The sequence below is a fragment of the Emys orbicularis genome, chromosome 7 (genome assembly GCF_028017835.1).
Source record: "Emys orbicularis isolate rEmyOrb1 chromosome 7, rEmyOrb1.hap1, whole genome shotgun sequence".
In the NCBI taxonomy this organism is placed as follows: domain Eukaryota; kingdom Metazoa; phylum Chordata; order Testudines; family Emydidae; genus Emys; species Emys orbicularis.
This window is the reverse complement of record NC_088689.1, coordinates 68157535-68177004: the sequence shown is the minus strand read 5'-3', so window position 1 is coordinate 68177004 and position 19470 is coordinate 68157535.

Below are 19470 nucleotides of genomic sequence, written 5' to 3'. Positions count from 1 at the left end.
ACTAGCCAAATACACACACGACTGAATAAGGTAGGCCTGGCTGACTGAGTGACTGTGGAAAGTGTTAGCCACTCACATGTTATGCTATTGCCAAGTCAAAACTGTCTCCTTACAAAAATTAAAGTAGCGTAAAAGGTGGGGATGCAAAGAGAGCAATCAAGTGACTGCAAATGAGATGGTGTCATGCCGGTATAAGATGATGTAATGTCACACTGACTTCAATGGACTTAACCTATGTTTAAGGTTAGGAATGTGGTTAGGTGCTTTGCTGAATTGAGGGCTAAGTTGTCAAGTAACAAAACCAAAACAAGAAACAGGCGCAGTGGGATTTTTATTTCTGATTTCTTGGTTTTCTCTCAGTGGGACCTGTGAGTCATCAGGAGGATACTGGATCAAAGCAATGTCAGACAAGATGTCAGCTGCATCATTTCCATCCGCACGACAAAAACCCTTAAGTCACTGACACTGGGATGGAATTCTAAAACTGTACTATAATGTTCAGCCACTAGGTGGTGCTGTGAGTCACACACCTTGCCTGAGAGGTAACAGCCATACCTGGCAGTGCATTGAAGTATCTTATAGAGCAGAGGTTCTCAAACTGTGGTCCGTGGACCAGCAGTGGTCCGCGAGCTCCATTCAGGTGGTCCGCGGATAGTTCTCTCTAAGGTATGCGCCTGGCCGGCCGCACACAAGAGAATGAAGGGCCACCCACCTAATTAGTGGAGCCGCGCAGGCGTGGCTCCACTAATTAGGTGCCTGGACCCTGGAGAAGACGCACATGTAAGGTGAGGTGGTGGCTTTGGGAAGAATAGGAGGTAGATGGGAGGGGGAAGTGGGGTGAGAAGAGGGGGTGGAGGGAATTTGGGACATGCAGGGCTGCGGTGGCCAGAGAAAGAGGTGACTTTACCCAGCTCCAGGTCTACAGCTGCCGGGGAGAGATGGCCCACCTTCCCAGCATCAGCTCTGGCTGCTGTGGTGGGGGAGAGACCCCCTCCTTCCCAGCCCCAGCTCGGGGGTTGCTGCGGCAGGGGAGAGAGGGAACATCCATTGCATTAGAAAGATAAGACTACTGATATTAAAATATGAGTTGTGTGCTTTTATTTGTAGAACAAAAAAAGTGTATTATTATTAAGGTTTTTTTAATATAGCGTTTTTATCCAAAGTGCTTTACAATAGTTAGCTAACGGTACAAACAACGCCGAGACCCTCATCAATTTTCAAGTGGTCCGCGAAAAAAAAGTTTGAGAACCACTGTATATAGAGAACACATCTCTTGTATCTCTCTCTCTCTCTGTGGTGGAAACTCTATAGCCAGTCCAAAGCTGGTACAAAAGCCTGACCTGCTAGTAGCAGCCCTGCATGTACAAGGAGTATGTGTACAAAGCCGTGTACAAGGAGTATGTGACATGGTGTCAGAAGCAAAGGTAGCCTAACTGGTGCCAGAGGAGAGCAGAAACAGAAGGAAAACAGCAACACAAGTTGCAGGAGCGATCTCATCAACACCCCACTCTTCAATGCCCCAGGGAACTTCAGCTTTGACAGACCCTCAGAATGGACAGATTTGAAGCACCACTTTGCAACATTCTGCATTGCTACCAAACTCCACCAGGAAAAGGAAGACATCTAGGTATCACCTGTGATTTATGCTATGGGGAAGCAGGCAGAATGTATCTTTAAATCCTTTGCCTTTACCAATGACCAGTCACAATTATGACTATGAAAGGGTTCTGGCAATGTTTGATTTGTACTTTATATCTCAGAGAAATGTGGTTGGTGAAAACATGGCCTTTCGTAAAAGAATTCAAGAACTAAGGGAATCTGTTGGATCTTTTATAAGAGCTTTTAATGCCTTAGCTGAAAACTGTGATTTTTGGGGTCTCCAATACAAGAAAATATGTGAGACAGACTGGTTATTGGGTTAACTGACAAAAGCCTCTTACAGCAACTCCAGTTAATGAGAGATTTAACACTATAATACACCTATCCAGAAAGCAAAGCAAACTGAACTAATGAAGTAGCAAAACAAAAGGTAGGAGCAACTTGAAAAATCAGAAATTAGCTTAGAAGTTGTAAAGAAATACACATGACTGCTAAAAGTAGTTATCAGGCAAAGAGGCACAAATCCTGGGCTAACTACAAAACCTTTCACACCAAATGCACAAAATGTGGAAAATTTCATAGCCCAAAAGATGTGTGTCCAGCCAAAGGTGCAAGCTATAATAAGTGCACAAAATATGGCCATTTTGCAGCTGTTTGCCTCACCAAGAGGGTCAGGGAACTGATTACTACAGACAGTCAAGAGCCATTGTTTCTGGAATCTATCATGAGTGATGACTCAGAGCCTTTCTGGAGAGTGAAACTGAACATTCATGACAAGACTATTAACTTTAACATTGACTCAGGAGCAGATTGATAGTCATATCAGAAGGGACATATAATCACTTTCCACCTCCCAGAGCTGAAAGTACCTGACATAGCCCTAAAGATACTCTGAACTGCATGGGCCAGTTCACTACAGACACAATTTCCAAAACACAAGCTATGCATTCAGAGTATATGTGATCAATCAACCTTCTCAGCTGCAGTGAAGAAGCTGTGATGGGCCTAGTGAGAAAGGTGGAAGAACTTGATGGAGTATTTGGTGATACTGGAACTTTGATCTAGTACAAATAACTTTAAGAGACGATGCTGAACCATATAGTGTACAAACACCTCACAGGATTCCCATCCTGTTGCTTCATAAAATGGAAACTGAGATAAAGGGAACGGAATAGATTGGCATACTAGAGAAAATCTCTGAGCCAACAGCAGGGTGTACCCCTATGGTAATGGTTATAAAGAAAAATGGAAATATACAAATGTCTGGCTCTTAAAAGACTTAATGAAGCAGATGTGAGAAAAATATATACTCCCAACACTGGATGACCTCCTCCCAAAGTGAAAGGAGCTACAGTATTCTTCAAGCTGGATGCCTTGAATAGATTCTGGCAAATTCCTTTAGTCAAAGAGAGTGCTAAACATTTATCACATCATTTGGGAGATTTTGCATTTGATGATTACCCTTTGGGATTACGAGTGCACTTGAAATTTTCCAACGAAAGATGGCAGAACTTTTAACCAACACAAATGGAGTTGTAGTTTTCATGGACAATATTTTGATACATGAGTCATCGATGGAAGAACATAACAAACGCCTCAATGAGGTTGTAAGCTTAATCAGTCAGTGTGGACTGAAGCTAAACAAGGAAAAATGAGGTTTTTGCCTACAAAAAATTGAGGTTTTGGGACAGACAATAAACAAAGATGGAACACTGCTCTACAGCCAAAATGCTTCTGAAATAAATGTAGTCAAACTTTACTAATTCTGGGTCACTGAGAACGAAAATGATGCTTAAAATTGTTGATTGGCTCTAGTTTTCAAGATATGCTATTGGGTCAGTATATACGACCCTTGACTTGGGAATGGCGGAGGATAAGTGAGTTATAAAGGGAAGGGATCTCAATTTAAACCAGAAATGACTAAAATACATCTTTGACTGGATCTATGAATAAATCTATGACTGGGTTTGGACAGTACTTGCTTTTTAGGCAAAACAATGAATGATGCAATCTGAAGCTGGTATTGCGTCATACATGATATGAATTGCATCATGTTATTCCTGGTCATGGATGATGCAATCATAACGAAGCTTACATCACTCTGCTGAACAAATTGCCCGATATCAGCTCTAGAAATCATACAGTGTCGTGCTCTCTTATTTGTCAGTGTTTGATTTTGCAAAGGGACACATTTCTGTTTAGCCAAAGTGAGCAGAGATGCCTCGTACTTGTGTGAACAGTGCAGATAACTTCTGCTATGTTTGTGGTGAAGTGACTTTTGCATCACAAAAGCGCAGTATAACCACTATGGTTAAGAAAGCCTATCACCTTTATTTTGGCTGCAAAATTGGAGATCAGGACAAGAGGTGGGCCCCACACATATGCTGCAACACTTGTGCAACAAATCTTTGCCAGTGGTTGAACAGGAAAAGGAAATCTATGCCTTTTGCAGTGCCAATGATTTGGAGAGAGCCAACAGATCATACCAGCAATTGTTACTTCTGCATGGTGCCTCCAGTTGGGAAAGGTGTGTCAAAGAAGAAAAAGTGGACTGTGCATTATCCAAACATTCCATCAGCTATATGCCCAGTACCCCACAGAGAAGGACTGCCGGTTCCTGATGCACCAGAATCATTCTCACTTGAGTCAGACGAGGAAGAGGAAGAGGATGACACTTCTGGTCCTGAACCATCAATGTCACAGGACCCACATTTTCTCCCATCCTCCTCCTCTGAACCACACCTCATAACACAAGGTGAACTGAATGACCTTGTCAGGGATTTGGAACTACCCAAAAGTAAGGCAGAACTGTTGGGCTCCAGACTACAGCAGTGGAATCTCCTGGCAGGTGATGTTAGAGTTTCCATGTTCCATGACCGTCAAAAGGATCTTGTCCCATTCTTCTTCATGGAAGGTGATCTTGTAGCCTGAAACAACATCGATGGTGTGATGGCAGCCCTCAACATCGTTCATGATCCAGATGAGTGGAGACTGTTCATTGATTCATCGAAGACGAGTCTTAAAGCTGTTTTACTGCATAATGGCAATGTTTTGCCATCAATTCCAGTTGGTCATGCAGTCCATATGAAGGAAACCTATGACAACATGAAACAACTTTTGAGGTGAATAAACTATGACTAACATCAGTGGCAGCTTTGTGATGATTTGAAGGTTGTTGCTCTCTTGCTTGGTCTGCAGACTGGATACACAAAGTACTGCTGTTTTCTCTGCGAATGGGATAGTCGTGCAAGAGATTCCCACTACATCAAGAAAGATTGGCCACTCCGACAGTCACTGGAGCCTGGGAGGAAAAGTGTTCAGCATCCACCACTTGTTGAATCAAGGAAGATTTTGTTACCACCCTTACACATCAAGCTGGGTCTGATGAAGAACTTTGTCAAGGCCATTGACAAAACACAAGCAGCTTTCAAGTACCTCCGTGGAAAATTTCCAAGGTTAAGTGAAGCTAAGATAAAGGAAGGTGTCTTTGTTGGTCCTCAGATTCGTGAACTTCTTCGAGATGATGCATTTGACCATGCACTGCGTGGCAAGGAAAAGACGGCATGGAAAGCCTTCCAGTTAGTGGCAATAAATTTTCTCGGAAACAACAAGGCAGACAACTACAGGTTGTTGGTGGAAAACCTCCTCAAGGCATACAAAAGCCTTGGTTGCAACATGTCACTAAAGATACATTTTTTGCACTCTCATCTAGATTTTTTTCCAACGAACTGTGGAGCAGTGAGCGACGAGCACGGCGAGCGATTTCACCAGGACATTGCAACAATGGAGAAACGCTATCAGGGCAAATGGAGCCCATCAATGCTTGCAGACTATTGCTGGACAGTGACAAGAGATGTTCCATTTAATACAAGAGACAAGCCAAGAAGCGCCGAGTAGACACTGAATAGGACTAAACTATGTACATAATAGTTTTTTGCCTTTTGTTTCATAATAAATTTTATTTATATAACCCTTTTGCTGATTTTTAAAGTGTTACATAAACAGGACAGGTGAAATATTATCATGTAAAGTAACCATAAACACATGAAAAGACCTAGGTTTACAATTTATGATTAAAACTCTACTATCTACACAATATACCAAGACATAAAATGTAAAAACTTAAATATCTTAGAAACAGTAGCCAATCAGTTGTTTTAATTGTCATATTTGAATTCAGCACATCAAAATACATAATAAATAGCACATTTTATCTCTGAAGCAGACAACTTCTCAAAAATTGTAGACCAGTGGAATCAGTCCTAGCCCTGAAAAAAGTAAAGCAATTTGATAATTGAATGCATATATATAGAAATAATGCCCTTGAAAGACATAACATGTCAGAGTGTTATTGAGAAACACGAAGTGTACTTTTGCTAGTTTCAGTATTCCGGAACAACTAGTGACAGACAATGGACCACAATTCACTGCAGTGGAAGTTAAATCATTCCAAGCGAAATATGATTTAGATCACATAACTAGCAGCCCACATTACCCACAAGTGAATGGAGAGGCTGACAAAGATGTGCAGACAGCCAAGAAAATCCAACAGCAGGAAGATCCATTCCTTGCTCTTCTGAGCTACAGATCAACACTGATAGCAGCTACTGGGTATAGTCCAGCACAACTCCTGATGGAAAGACAACTCCGAACTAATGTCCAAAGTGGCCAGACATGAAGAAAGTAGCCAAATCAGATAAAAAGACAAAAAGAAATTATGACCACTTTTACAATAGATGTCACTCAGTTAGTCAGCTGGATCTAGAACCTGGTGACTATGTTTGTGTCAAAGTGGACAGAGAAAAAAAGATGGACAATTCCAGCTGTCATAAAGAAAAAGCATTCAGCACCCAGATCATATGTGAACAAGACCGACAGTGGAGCGTTCAATAGAAACTGTCAGCATCTTCAGTTTGTTCCTCAGATGGACCACTCAGACCAAAATCGACCAATGGCGGACACAGAACAGAAAGAAGACTCAAAGATCCCAAACTGACCATAGCCAGTTGTTTCAACCAATGGGCAGCCAGATGACCAAGTTGTTACATGTTTGGGTTGTGTTATTAGAAAAACACTACGATTCAGAGACACTTAACAGACTGATCTATACTGAACTTCAAAGACAGTGTGATAGTGTAAATGTTGTTAATGGTAGGAATGTAAAACTAAAAGGGGGGAAGTAATGGAATGCTAAAACTGTATTATAATATTCAGCCATCTGGTGGCTTTTGAAGCCAGGTATGTGTGTAACACACCTTGTCTGAGCTGGCAACACCTATACCTGGCAGTGCGTTAAAGTATCTTAAAAAGAACACATCTCTTGTATCTCTCCATTTTGGAAGCGCTGTAGCCAATCCAAATCTGCAACCTGCTGTGTGCAAGGAGTACATGACAGTCACCACCAGGAAAAAAAGAGATAGGAATGGAGACCCTGGAGTCAAATTCCTGAGCCCTGTCTGATAGGTCACATTGTCCTGAGCCTGGAGAATGGGGAAGCACAGCCTGGCAGGAATGGTAACAAGCTCAGAGCCTTGCTGGGGAGAGAGGAGGTGGTTTGAATCTCTTTTCTGGAAACTCTTCTCCTGTCGGTGCTGAAGCTAAATGGAGCTGAGAGGTCAATACATTGTGCATTGAAAACTCCTGCCCCATCCCCTGAGGATTTCCAGTCTGAGAGCACCATGCGGCCTGCTCAGGAGAGGGTTGGGGAGCAGAACCTCCAGGCTGTGTACATTCTAAAGAGCATGTAGCTAATGTCCTGCATGCATCCTTTCACACAGCTGTGCACATGACACTGACAACCAGAGCTAGGCCCTTTAATGTTTGGTTGGCACTCAGCGGCAGGCTGGCTAGAGGGATGGTGCAGCACCTCTCACTTACCACACAAGCACCAGGCTTATTCTCACTGGTTTACTGGCAGCATCTAGTTCACACTGAGCATGCTCAGATGCTTAGCACAGTCACTCCCATACTAGCATGATGTCGTTTCTTGGTATAACAATAGGTATTGCCCTTCCAGACATGCTGCAAAGCCCACCTGTCTGGGTGGCCATTGTTGTCACAGGGCTGAGGTGGCTGCGGGGGGATTTCTCTGGTAGGACAATGTGCTAGGTTGGAAGCTGTGCTGGCCCATGACTGATGATTGGAAGGTAGACAGTAGTGGGGAGGGAGGAATTGCCACTGCTGTTTGGCTGAAGTTTTACCTTCTAACTCCCGTGCTCTCATGTTTTTAAATTTCTGCCCAGGATGCTCAGAGCTTTGCCTGGAGGCCCTTAGGGGGAATTTGTACAAGACCAAAATTTAAACAAATAAATAAATTAAATAAAATATCCATGCCCATGTACTAGCATCCCACCAACTCACTAGCATAGTCACACCCACAAAACAGCCATTCACCTTTTCAGGAGCATAGTCACACACCCATAAAAGCATCACAACATCATGTTAGCATAGTCACACCCATGCTAGTAAAAGATACCCTTTTGTCCTTGGCAAGGAGTTTGGGCCAGGACTCACCCCTCATTTCAGCCTAGTGACTTCAGGTATTGAGGTACTGAGTCCATAGGACCATGTTAAGAGTCTGATCTTCTCACATTTCTGTCTCAGCGGGTCCAGCATTTTGTCCCATTGGATGAAGAAGTCACTCAACATGTCATGAGAGCAGAATGGGCCATACCCTGACTGCAGGGTCATCGGCAAATCATCTGGCAGGAGAAAAAGGGGAATGTGCTCCAACAGCCAGAGGAGGAAGAATGCGCTAGCCTGCCAGAATCCACAACATCAGGAAGCTGCATGGCCCTGGGGCCCGCATGTTATGCTCCCCAGGTGAGCCCACAGCAGCCGCCTGCACACATGGGAATATCTGTCCTAAATAGTTCTGTGATTAGGGGTGTACGAATTCCAGCCCAGAACAATTGGATGCTTGTGCAGTCCCAGGGAGAGTCACAAAGAGTCGAGATTTCCTGTGAACATTTGTTTTGCAAATAGTTGGTGTAACCTTGCACCGCAGCTCCAGAGAAATGAGCCTTTTCCATAGAATGCGAGGGTTGGCTTGTGTGCAGTCATTTCACAGAAGCCTTTGACCAGCCAGTAAGTGGTAGTAACAACAGCTGCACGGATTGGCTCGATGGTCTTGGTGCAGGCCCATCACTAGTAATGACTTTTCATCACTTCTAACCTGGGCTGTGATTGAACCAGTGATCTAATGGGAACCTGCTTGGCCTGGAGTGGTTTGGGATCCAGCCCAGCTCAAAGAGTAACTGTCTCGCTATGCAAAGCATTCAATTCCAGAGCTTTAGAATGGAGGCTGTAAGAGGTCTGACCCCGGCTTATCTATACAAGTTTGCATCAACTCTATCCGCACTAACCTGCCACGCACTAACTGTCCATATGGACCCTTCTGCCGCATGCTACATATTCTAGGGTGACCAGACAGCAAGTGTGAAAAATCGGGACAGGGGGTGGGGGGTAATAGGAGCCTATATAAGACAAAGCCCCAAATATTGGGACTGTCCCTATAAAATCGGGACATCTGATCACCCTAACATATTCCCTATTGCACTTTGAAAAGGGAGTACCTTAAAACACGCTGCACGCACACTAACACACATGGAAATGCACACACATCTTTTCACACATTAATAGGTTCACAGAGTTTAAGGCCGGAAGGGATACCTAGACCATCTAGTCTGACTTCCTGCATAGAACAGGCCAGAGAATTTTACCCAGTTACCCTTTTATGGAACCCAATAATTTGTGTTTGACTAAAACATCTTCCAGAAGGGCATCCAGCCTGGATTTGAAGACATCCAGAGATGAAGAATCCACCACACCCATTGAGAATTTGTTCCAGTGGTTAATGAGCCTCACTGTTAAAAAAACATTGTGCCTTGTTTCTAATTTGAATGCACCTGGCTTTGGCTTCAGCCATTGGCTCTAGTTCCGCCTTTCTCTGCTAGATTAAAGAGTTCTTTAGTACCCAGTATCTTTGTTCTCCCTGTAATGGTCAGATCCACAAAGGTATTTAGGCTCCTAATGTCCACTGAAATCAATCCACCATTATGGATCTGTGCCTCACCATAATCACAAGAACCAGGGGTCACACAAAGAAATTAATAGGGAGCAGGTTTGAAACAAACAAAAGGTAGTACTTCACGCAGCACACAGTCAGCCTGGGGATGTTGTAAAGGCCAAAAGTATAACTGGGTTCAAAAAAGAATTAGATACGTTCATGGAGGATAGGTCCATCAATGGCTATTAGCCAAGATGGTCAGGGGTGTAATTCCATGCTCTTGCTGTCCCTAAACCTCCAACTGCCAGAAACTGAGAACAGGTCAATTGAAATTGTCCTGTTCTGTTCACTCCGTCTGAAGCATCTGGCACTGACCACTGTCAGAGACAGGATACTGAGCTAGATAGACCAGTGCTCTGATCCATTTTTATGTTCTTAATCAAGTCACCTCTCAGTTTGCTTTTTGATACGCTAACCAGGTTGAGCTCTTTCAGTCTCTCACTGAAAGGTATTTCCTCCAGCCGTCGAATTAGTTTTGTGGCTGTTCTCTGCTCCCTCTTCAATTATTCAACATCCTGTTTCCAGTATTGGTCTCACCAGTGCCGTGTGCAGAGGGGACATCACCTCCTTACTGTTTCAGAGTCACTGCTTTGCAGGTGACACTAACCATTCTGTGGTTATTGCGTTAACATTTAACATTCCTGTGGTGGGAAGAACACCTCAACAGCCCTACACTGTGGCATTTAATTTCAGAAAGGGGAACTATGCAAAAATGAGGAGGTTAGTTAAACAGAAATTAAAAGGTACAGTGACTAGAGTGAAATCCCTGCAAGCTGCATGGACACTTTTCAAAGACACCATAATAGAGGCCCAACTTAAATGTATACCCCAAATTAAAAAACACAGTAAAAGAACTAAAAAAGAGCCACCGTGGCTTAACAACCATGTAAAAGAAAAAGTGAGAGATAAAAAGGCATCTTTTAAAAAGTGGAAATCAAATCCTAGTGAGGTAAATAGAAAGGAGCATAAACACTGCCAAATTAAGTGTAAAAATGTAATAAGAAATGCCAAAAAGGAGTTTGAAGAACAGCTAGCCAAAAACTCAAAAGGTAACAACAAAATGTTTTTTAAGTACATCCGAAGCAGGAAGCCTGCTAAACAACCAGTGGGGCCCTTGGACAATCGAGATACAAAAGGAGCACTTAAAGACGATAAAGTCATTGCGGAGAAACTAAATGAATTCTTTGCTTCAGTCTTCACAGCTGAGGATGTTAGGGAGATTCCCAAACCTGAGCCGTCCTTTGTAGGTGACAAATCTGAGGAATTGTCACAGATTGAAATGTCACTAGAGGAGGTTTTGGAATTAATTGATAAATTTAACAGTAACAAGTCACTGGGACCAGAAGACATTCACCCAAGGGTTCTGAAAGAACTCAAATGTGAAATTGCGGAACTATTAACTATGGTTTGTAACCTGTCCTTTAAATCAGCTTCTGTACCCAATGACTGGAAGATAGCTAATGTAACGCCAATATTTAAAAAGGGCTCTAGAGGTGATCCCGGCAATTACAGACCGGTAAGTCTAACGTCAGTACCGGGCAAATTAGATGAAACAATAGTAAAGAATAAAATTGTCAGACACATAGAAGAATATAACTTGTTGGGCAAAAGTCAACATGGTTTCTGTAAAGGGAAGTCATGTCTTACCAATCTATTAGAGTTCTTTGAAGGGGTCAACAAACATGTGGACAAGGGGGATGGTGGACATAGTGTACTTAGATTTCCAGAAAGCCTTTGACAAGGTCCCTCACCAAAGGCTCGTACATAAATTAAGTTGTCATGGGATAAGAGGGAAGATCCTTTCATGGATTGAGAACTGGTTAAAAGACAGGGAACAAAGGGTAGGAATAAATGGTAAATTTTCAGAATGGAGAGGGGTAACTAGTGGTGTTCCCCAAAGGTCAGTCCTAGGACCAATCCTATTCAACTTATTCATAAATGATCTGGAGAAAGTGGTAAACAATGAGGTGGCAAAGTTTGCTGATGATACTAAACTGCTCAAGATAGTTAAGATCAAAGCAGACTGTGAAGAACTTCAAAAAGATCTCACAAAACTAAGTGATTGGGCAACAAAATGGCAAATGAAATTTAATGTGGATAAATGTAAAGTAATGCACATTGGAAAAAATAACCCCAACTATACATACAATATGATGGGGGCTAATTTAGCTACAGCTAATCAGGAAAGAGATCTTGGAGTCATTGTGGATAGTTCTTTAATGACGTCCACGCAGTGTGCAACGGCAGTCAAAAAAGCAAACAGGATGTTAGGAATCATTAAAAAGGGATAGAGAATAAGACGGAGAATATCTTATTTCCCTTATATAAATCCATGGTACGCCCACATCTCGAATACTGTATACAGATGTGGTCTCCTCATCTCAAAAAAGATATACTGGCATTAGAAAAGGTTCAGAGAAGGGCAACTATGATTAGGGGTTTGGAACGGGTCCCATATGAGGAGAGATTAAAGAGGCTAGGACTTTTCAGCCTGGAAAAGAGGAGACTAAGGGGGGATATGATAGAAGTATATAAAATCATGAGTGATGTGGAGAAAGTGAATAAGGAAAAGTTATTTATTTGTTCCCATAATATAAGAACTAGGGGCCCACCAAATGAAATTAATGGGCAGCAGGTTTAAAACAAATAAAAGGAAGTTCTTCTTCACACAGTGCACAGACAACCTGTGGAACTCCTTGACAGAGGAGGTTGTGAAGGCTAGGACTATAACAGGGTTTAAAAGAGAACTAGATAAATTCATGGAGGTTAAGTCCATTAATGGCTATTAGCCAGGATGGGTAAGGAATGGTGTCCCTAGACTCTGTTTGTCAGAGGGTGGAGATGGATGGAAGGAGAGAGATCACTTGATCATTACCTGTTAGGTTCACTCCCTCTGGGGCACCTGGCATTGGCCACTGTCGGTAGACAGGATACTGGGCTGGATGGACCTTTGGTCTGACCCAGTACAGCCGTTCTTATGTTCCTTGCCCCAGGATGGGTGACCTTGCATTTGGCTGTATTAAAACACCTTTTGTTGGAGTGGCCCCAGCTCCCCAAGTGATCCAGATCGCTGTGTGGGACTGCCCTGTCCTCGTGTATTTTCCACATTATTTTCGGCCAATCTTTGTGTCATCTACAAATGTTTTCTGTAATGATTTTATATTTACTTCCAGATCCTCAATGAAAATGCTGAATAGCCACAGGCCTCGTATGGATCCCTGTGGAACCACTCTAGAAACACCCGCATTCAGTAATGAGTCCCCATTGATGAGTACTTTTTGAGATCTGTCATTCAGCCAGTTCTTAATCCATTTAACATGTGCTCTACTGATGTTAGTATCACATAACAATCTGATTACAAAATTAGTGCTATATAAATCAAACACCTTATAGAAGTCTAAGTACATTACATCTGTGCAGTTACCTTAATCAACCAAACCTGTAATCTCATCAAAGAATGAATCAAATGAGTGTGACAAGACCTATTTTCCATAAAGCCATGCTGACTGGCCTTAATTACATTCCTGTCTTTTAATTCTTTGTCAATTAAATCCCATATCAGGTTTTTGTTCACTTGTTTTGCCCAGGATTGATGTCAGGCTAACTGGCCTATATCTACCTAGGGCATCCAGCTTGCCCTTTTTAAATATTGGCACATTAGCACTCTCTCAGCCTTTTTGAATTTCCCTGGTATTGCAAGATTTATTAGCAGTCAACAGCAGCAGGCCAGAGATCTCCACCACCAGTTCATTTAGCTCTCTTGGGTGCCAGTTATCTGAGCCTGCTGATTTAAAAATGTTTAGCCCCAGCAGATGTTGTCTAACATCCTCCTTGGTTAATAATGGATTGGAAAGTACTTCCTCATGCTCATGTGGTATGAATATATCATCCTGCTTCTTTCCAAATTCAGACCATATTTACTGAACACTTCTGCCTTTTTTGCATCATTGTTAACAATTTTACCATCTCCATCTAGAAACTGTCCTATACATTGCTAGGATTTCTTTTGCTGCTCCCAGCCATGGCTTTCCCCCTGATATCTTTATCTTATCCATTTTCTACACTTCATCACTTTTCATTTACACTGGTTGCTATCTACTTCCCCTTTTTGCCATGTGTTCTATATTGCTTTTGTGTGTGTGTGTGTGTGTGTCTAATTGCGGCCTTCATGTCCCCACTGAACCAGGATGGGCTTTTCCCCAAAGTTGTCCTCTTTTTTTGATTGAGGAACTGTGGCTTTTTGGACTTCTAATAAACTAGTCTTAAACAATTCCCAATTTTCGCTAAAAATTTTCTGCCAAATTTTCCTCCCCATCAATTTCACTCATAATTTTTTCCAGCCTTGGGAAATTAGCCCTTTTGAAGAGCCAAATTTATGTAATTACAGGTTAGGACAGTTGCCCAGAATGAGTGTAATCATGCTGTAATCACCGTAACCACCACCGTCCAGCCCAATGATTAGTTCATCTTTATCCAGCACAATGAGGTCCAATATCGGTTATCTCTGGGTGGGCGTAATACCGACTGTGTCCGAAAATTACCTGTAATATTTAGAAACTCTAATGATGTTTTACTACTCTCTGCAGAAGACCTCTGGCACACCTGCCAGAGCAACACAAATATTCTTCCCACCAATCACAGACATTAATGTCCACCCCATACTTGGACTCACACATACACACATGTGAATGTACACATGCACGCTTACACATTGACACACACACTGACTTATTTAACCTTTGCAATACTATTCCTAATCCAAAAATTAAAGGTATTTCTCAGGATGCACATCCACATTGCCATTTCCTGGAGAGGTTTAGCACGGAATGGCCCTTTGATAACACAAACTCTTAGCTGTCGGGCATTTTTGCAGCCTGGGTTATATTTCTGGTATTGCTGTTAAAAAAAATCCCCCTGCAAAGTTCTGATGACAGCTGTGCAGAGCTGGTTCACCCTATACCGCGAACCAGCCTGCAGCTGTGCAGAGAATACCCAGACACTGAACTTGAGGGGGAGGGTATGTGATGGGGGTGCTAGTACTGACGGAGTTAAAGAGCTCCCCTTCCAGCCCCCCTCTGCAGTAAGAAGGAATGGACCCCCCCTCACAACCACCAGGCCACACTTCCATCATATACCAACCTTCATAGGCAGGTTTCCCTCTCCCACTGCCCCCTAGGAGTGGAGAGCTGCCTGGACACATGCTGCCCCTTTGCCCAGAGGGACTGTTCTGGGGAGCAGTGTGATTGGCCTCTTTCCAGGCTGGCAGTGGCTGTTACATGCAGCCAGCCCTGTCCAGCAAGTCCATGGCCGATCTGAGCTCCAGGGGCTGCGTGAGGTTTGGGAATTCCCATGCACACGACTGGCCGTGCCCATTGGCTGTGCTCATGTTGCTCGGCACTGAACGAGGCTGCTCCTGGAAGGAGGCTGTGTTCAGGGAGCCCAGTAAATCTGCAAGCCAGCTCCAGCTCCCACAGGGGCTCACCCACACACGGGCACCACCTACTGGCAGGCGGGAGGGGACACAGAGGCTGTGGTCAGGTCAGAGTTTTAGGCTCTTTCATACCAATGAAACAGCCACCAAACAGCTTCTGCTCTCTTGAACAGGAGACTAAGCTGCTAGCTCAGCATCTGTGAAGTGAGTTGATGTAAACTCTGCCTGAGCTATGGGGCTGAGATGGCCAGGTCTGGCCGTGGCTTCGTGTCTGGCTGCTCCACCACGCAGCTGAGAAAACGTGGCCCTTCACCAGAGGATGTTGTGCCTGGACCCACCCCTCTCTTCCTGCGGCTTGCTAGTCTCCACACTCCCAGGTTTGGTTTCGGGCTGTGGATTGGTGGGTGAGGAAATGGGATATGATAGAGGAGAGATCCCTCACGCAGGCCCCAGCCTGTCACTGGGCTCTCAGGGAAGTGCTGATGTGTCCGGGGCCAGAGGCTGAATGTACCAGGCCCACACTATGGGGCCAGGGTCTCTTGGAGAGAACAACCCTGCAGAACGGTAACATGATGCTCAGTGTGGCCTGAGACACAGCGACCATTGCTTTAAGGACTTGAGTGATGCCGTTTTAGCCCTCCCTGAATTCTCCGTGAGCAGCCCAAGAAATCCCTTGATTAGGTAACACTGAGCAGAGAGCAGCCAGTGCTGTGTTTGCATCCTGGGGCTGGGCTAGGAAGCTGGATTTCTTCCCTTGATGGGAAGCTACCTTGTTCTTTGGCAGAACCAGCCACCAGCTGTGAACTAGCTGCAGCCCTGTGAGTTGAATTTGATCTGACATTTTGAGGTTGAGCCTTGGTTTTATTGCTGATTTTAATACCATTGGGTGGCCAGAGCAAATGAGCCTGGCCAACACATATGGCTGGGCTGCGCCTATCGGAGCCCTGGAGTCAAAGCATGCAAGCATTTGCTGAAGGTTTTTGTGGGAGACTCCAGAGCCGTAACCCCAGCCGTATTTGCTCACTTAGCAATGGACTGCCTTTGGACCTGCTCCACGGACTTGATTAAATGTGACTGATGCTATTGTCCAGGTTTCCATTTGTGCAGTTTTCTGCACTGATTTATCTCTGATAACGCTGTGCTTTCATTGTGGGAAGCTGTTTCTAAGCAGTCATAACATACCTAGCTGAGAATAGTAATCATACAGGAGACCACTCCTCAGCCACGGAGAGCCAGGCGGCTCACAAGGCTCAGTCTTCAGCATCTGGGCACAGCAGGGTGCCGCTCTGGGAGCCAGAGTCTGGTAGTCGGTGTGTGTCACCGCACCAGCGACGGGCTCTTGTGTGCAAACTGGAGAGAGCTCTCCATTCAGGTTGGCGTCCCAAGGCTGTTAGCCCTGAATGACTCTGTCTGAAGAATGCCAAATACAGTTTGGGGGAGAAGAACTTCTAACTGGTGGATCCTTTACAGCCTGAAACTGACATTTATTTATGATCAGGTGCTGAAAGTGCCTGTCTTAGGGACTCTAGGTGCTTGTACGGAATATATTAAAACTTACGCCCTCAGGGTAACTCTCCAGTGCTTTTATAGATCAATAAATCTCTTACCCTGGAACAGACAGCTCCAGTGTATCGCCATTTGCAAACTAAACTACCATCCCAAAGACAAAGGGCTAAATCCACCCTCTGCAGCAGCTCCAGGCAGAGCATTCCTGGCAGGGGACGTTTGCCAGGGAGGAGACTGTAGCAGTAGGAAACAGCCAACAGCTCTGAATCTGTGTCTGGACAAGAAGGATCACCCCAGACATGTCCCCTGCGTTGTACTCCACTCCAGTCATATGCCCCACAGTGTGCACTGCCCCAGCCACACACCTTGTGTTGTGCACTCTGCCAGCCCCATGTAGTGCACTGCCCCAGCCATGTGCCCTGTATTGTGCACCATCCCAGCCACATCCCTTACATTTCGCACTGCCTCTGCCATGTGGTTCTTCCAAGGTGAAGAGAAATGGAGAGTGTTCTTGCAGTGGCCCATTCAGCCGGTATCACGCTGTACTTGATCTTCTCGGAGCATGGTAGGTGCAGTGAAATTTCACTGGCACCAGATGCAGTGCAAGGGGTGAAGCAGTGGAATTCCTGGAACACCTCCACAGGGCAACTCTGCGAGCAGCACGAGTCCATCCAGAATTTCTGCCTGCAGGACTCCATGCCACCCCAGAGAGACAGCAGCCTGTGCTGTGCACCACCGACTGGCCCCGGCGACTGTGGGGGTCTCTGCTGCCCCTGCTAATACAGAACCTTCCTGGCGTAGCAGCTCAGGAGGGAGGGTTGCCAGGCATTGTGTTTGTGTCTGCCTGGCACAGGCTACCCCCCTGCAGTGTTTATGCACCGTGGCCCAAGCAAGTGCCTTCCCATCAACCTGGCATTGTCCCTGCCAGGGGTGAGGTTGGCATAGCTTCATCTCTCCGTGGTATGGATTTTTCACCCCCGTGAGAGATGGAGCTATGCAGATGTAAGTTCCCAGTGTAGACCAGCCTCACTCTGATTCAAATAGCAAACCTCGACTGCCATAAAAATGAGCCATTGATGAAGCTTTGGTGCTTTAATGACAGCTTTGTTCATATAATCCCCCCATGAATGCCCAGTAGCACAGTCTGGCTTTTTATAGTCAGCCCAAAACAGGAGTTAAAAGGTTAGCTCGTAAAAGGAAGCAGACATAAAGGATGGTTTATATCAATTTGTAAACTTGTCTAAGTGTTATTCTAGTTAATAAAGTGCTAGATACTGCCAGAATATTTGCAAGGGCCCAGAAATTCCAGGGAACAGTGCTGCATTATGAACTTCAGTGCTCAGCAATAGCTTCTTAGAAGCTGCTTAGGAAAGATGATTTGACTCTGGGCTTGTCTTCACTACCCGCCTGGATCGGCGGGTAGAAATCGATCTCTCGGGGATCGAATTATCGCGTCTCATCGGGACGCGACAATCGATCCCCGAATCGACGCGCATACTCCACCAGCCCAGGTAGGAGTAAGCGCCATCGATGGGGGAGCCCCGGCGGTCGATTTGCCGCCGTCCTCACAGCGGGGTAAGTCAGCTCGGATACGTCGAATTCAGCTACGCTATTCGCGTAGCTGAATTCGTGTATCTTAAATCAACCCCCTCCCCTCCCCAGTGTAGACCTAGCCTCTGTGATTTAAAACATTCCAACTGCTTTTGCATTCTCAAGCCATTGCACATCCTGGAGCCACCACTGACAGCAGAAGTGTACTCTGTTGAGCACCAAAGATCAATGAAAAGATCAAGGTTCCCTGCATGATACCAGTGCTATCAGATTCAAATTGCATGATTTTTATTTTCTAAATTAATGTTGTCCTGGGTAAACATCAAATTTCATTCACTTCACCTGGATAATTTATGGGAGATAAAGTGAGAATGAGGCATACTTTCTCAAACTCTTATCTCCCTTAAACAATGGCTGTAAGTGCTCTAGCTGTTTTAAGCACATAAACGTTTTATTCTCATGCCCACATATGGCTTTTATAACTCACAGCAACATACCACCACTTGTGGTTAGCAAAGAGTTTATACTGTGGGATAGTCGCAACCCATCCATCTCCTTTTTAAAAGACCCATCATCATTTACCCTTTTTCTCTGCTTTTTCTCAGATTAATAATTGGAAGTACCTGGACTCATCTCAGCCTGGGCTGGGGAAGCTGCATTTCTTCACCAGTCTCTGATACTGACTCATTTACGAATCGCACTAGAGGAATCAGAATCACAATGGACGTGATACCCTAGAACAGGTTAATTTGGAGCTTGTAGGGGCTGCCAAAAAGCATCCTCTGGCAGTACAATCCGCCAACAGGAGTGTGTCCTGAGAGTGTAACAGGACCCAGCTTGAGTGTCATCTCCAACTGGCCAGGGTATGCGATCTCCGAGAATATTTTTCCTAATGGGCCATTCATCTTTGTTTAAAGACAGTAGTTATTTGTATGACTCACTTCTAGACTCTTAGAGTGATGCTGTAAACATGACATCTTCCAACTGAACAGGTTTCTTCTCTGAGGCATCTGCTTTCTTATCTGAGGGCTGGTCTACACTTAAAAAGGTACAATGGCACAGCTGTAGCACTTCAGTGTAGACACTACCTATGCCAATGGGAGGGGTTCTTCTGTCGGCTTAGGTAACCCACCTCCCCATGAGGCAGTAGCTAGGCTGCCAGAAGAATTCTTCCATCAACCTAGCACTGCCTACAAGGGGACTTAGATCGGCTTAACTACACCGCTCAGAGGTGTGGCTTTTTCACACCTCTGACACATGTAGTTAAACTGATCTAAATTTCTAGTGTAGACCAGGCCTGAGAAAAATCTGTCTG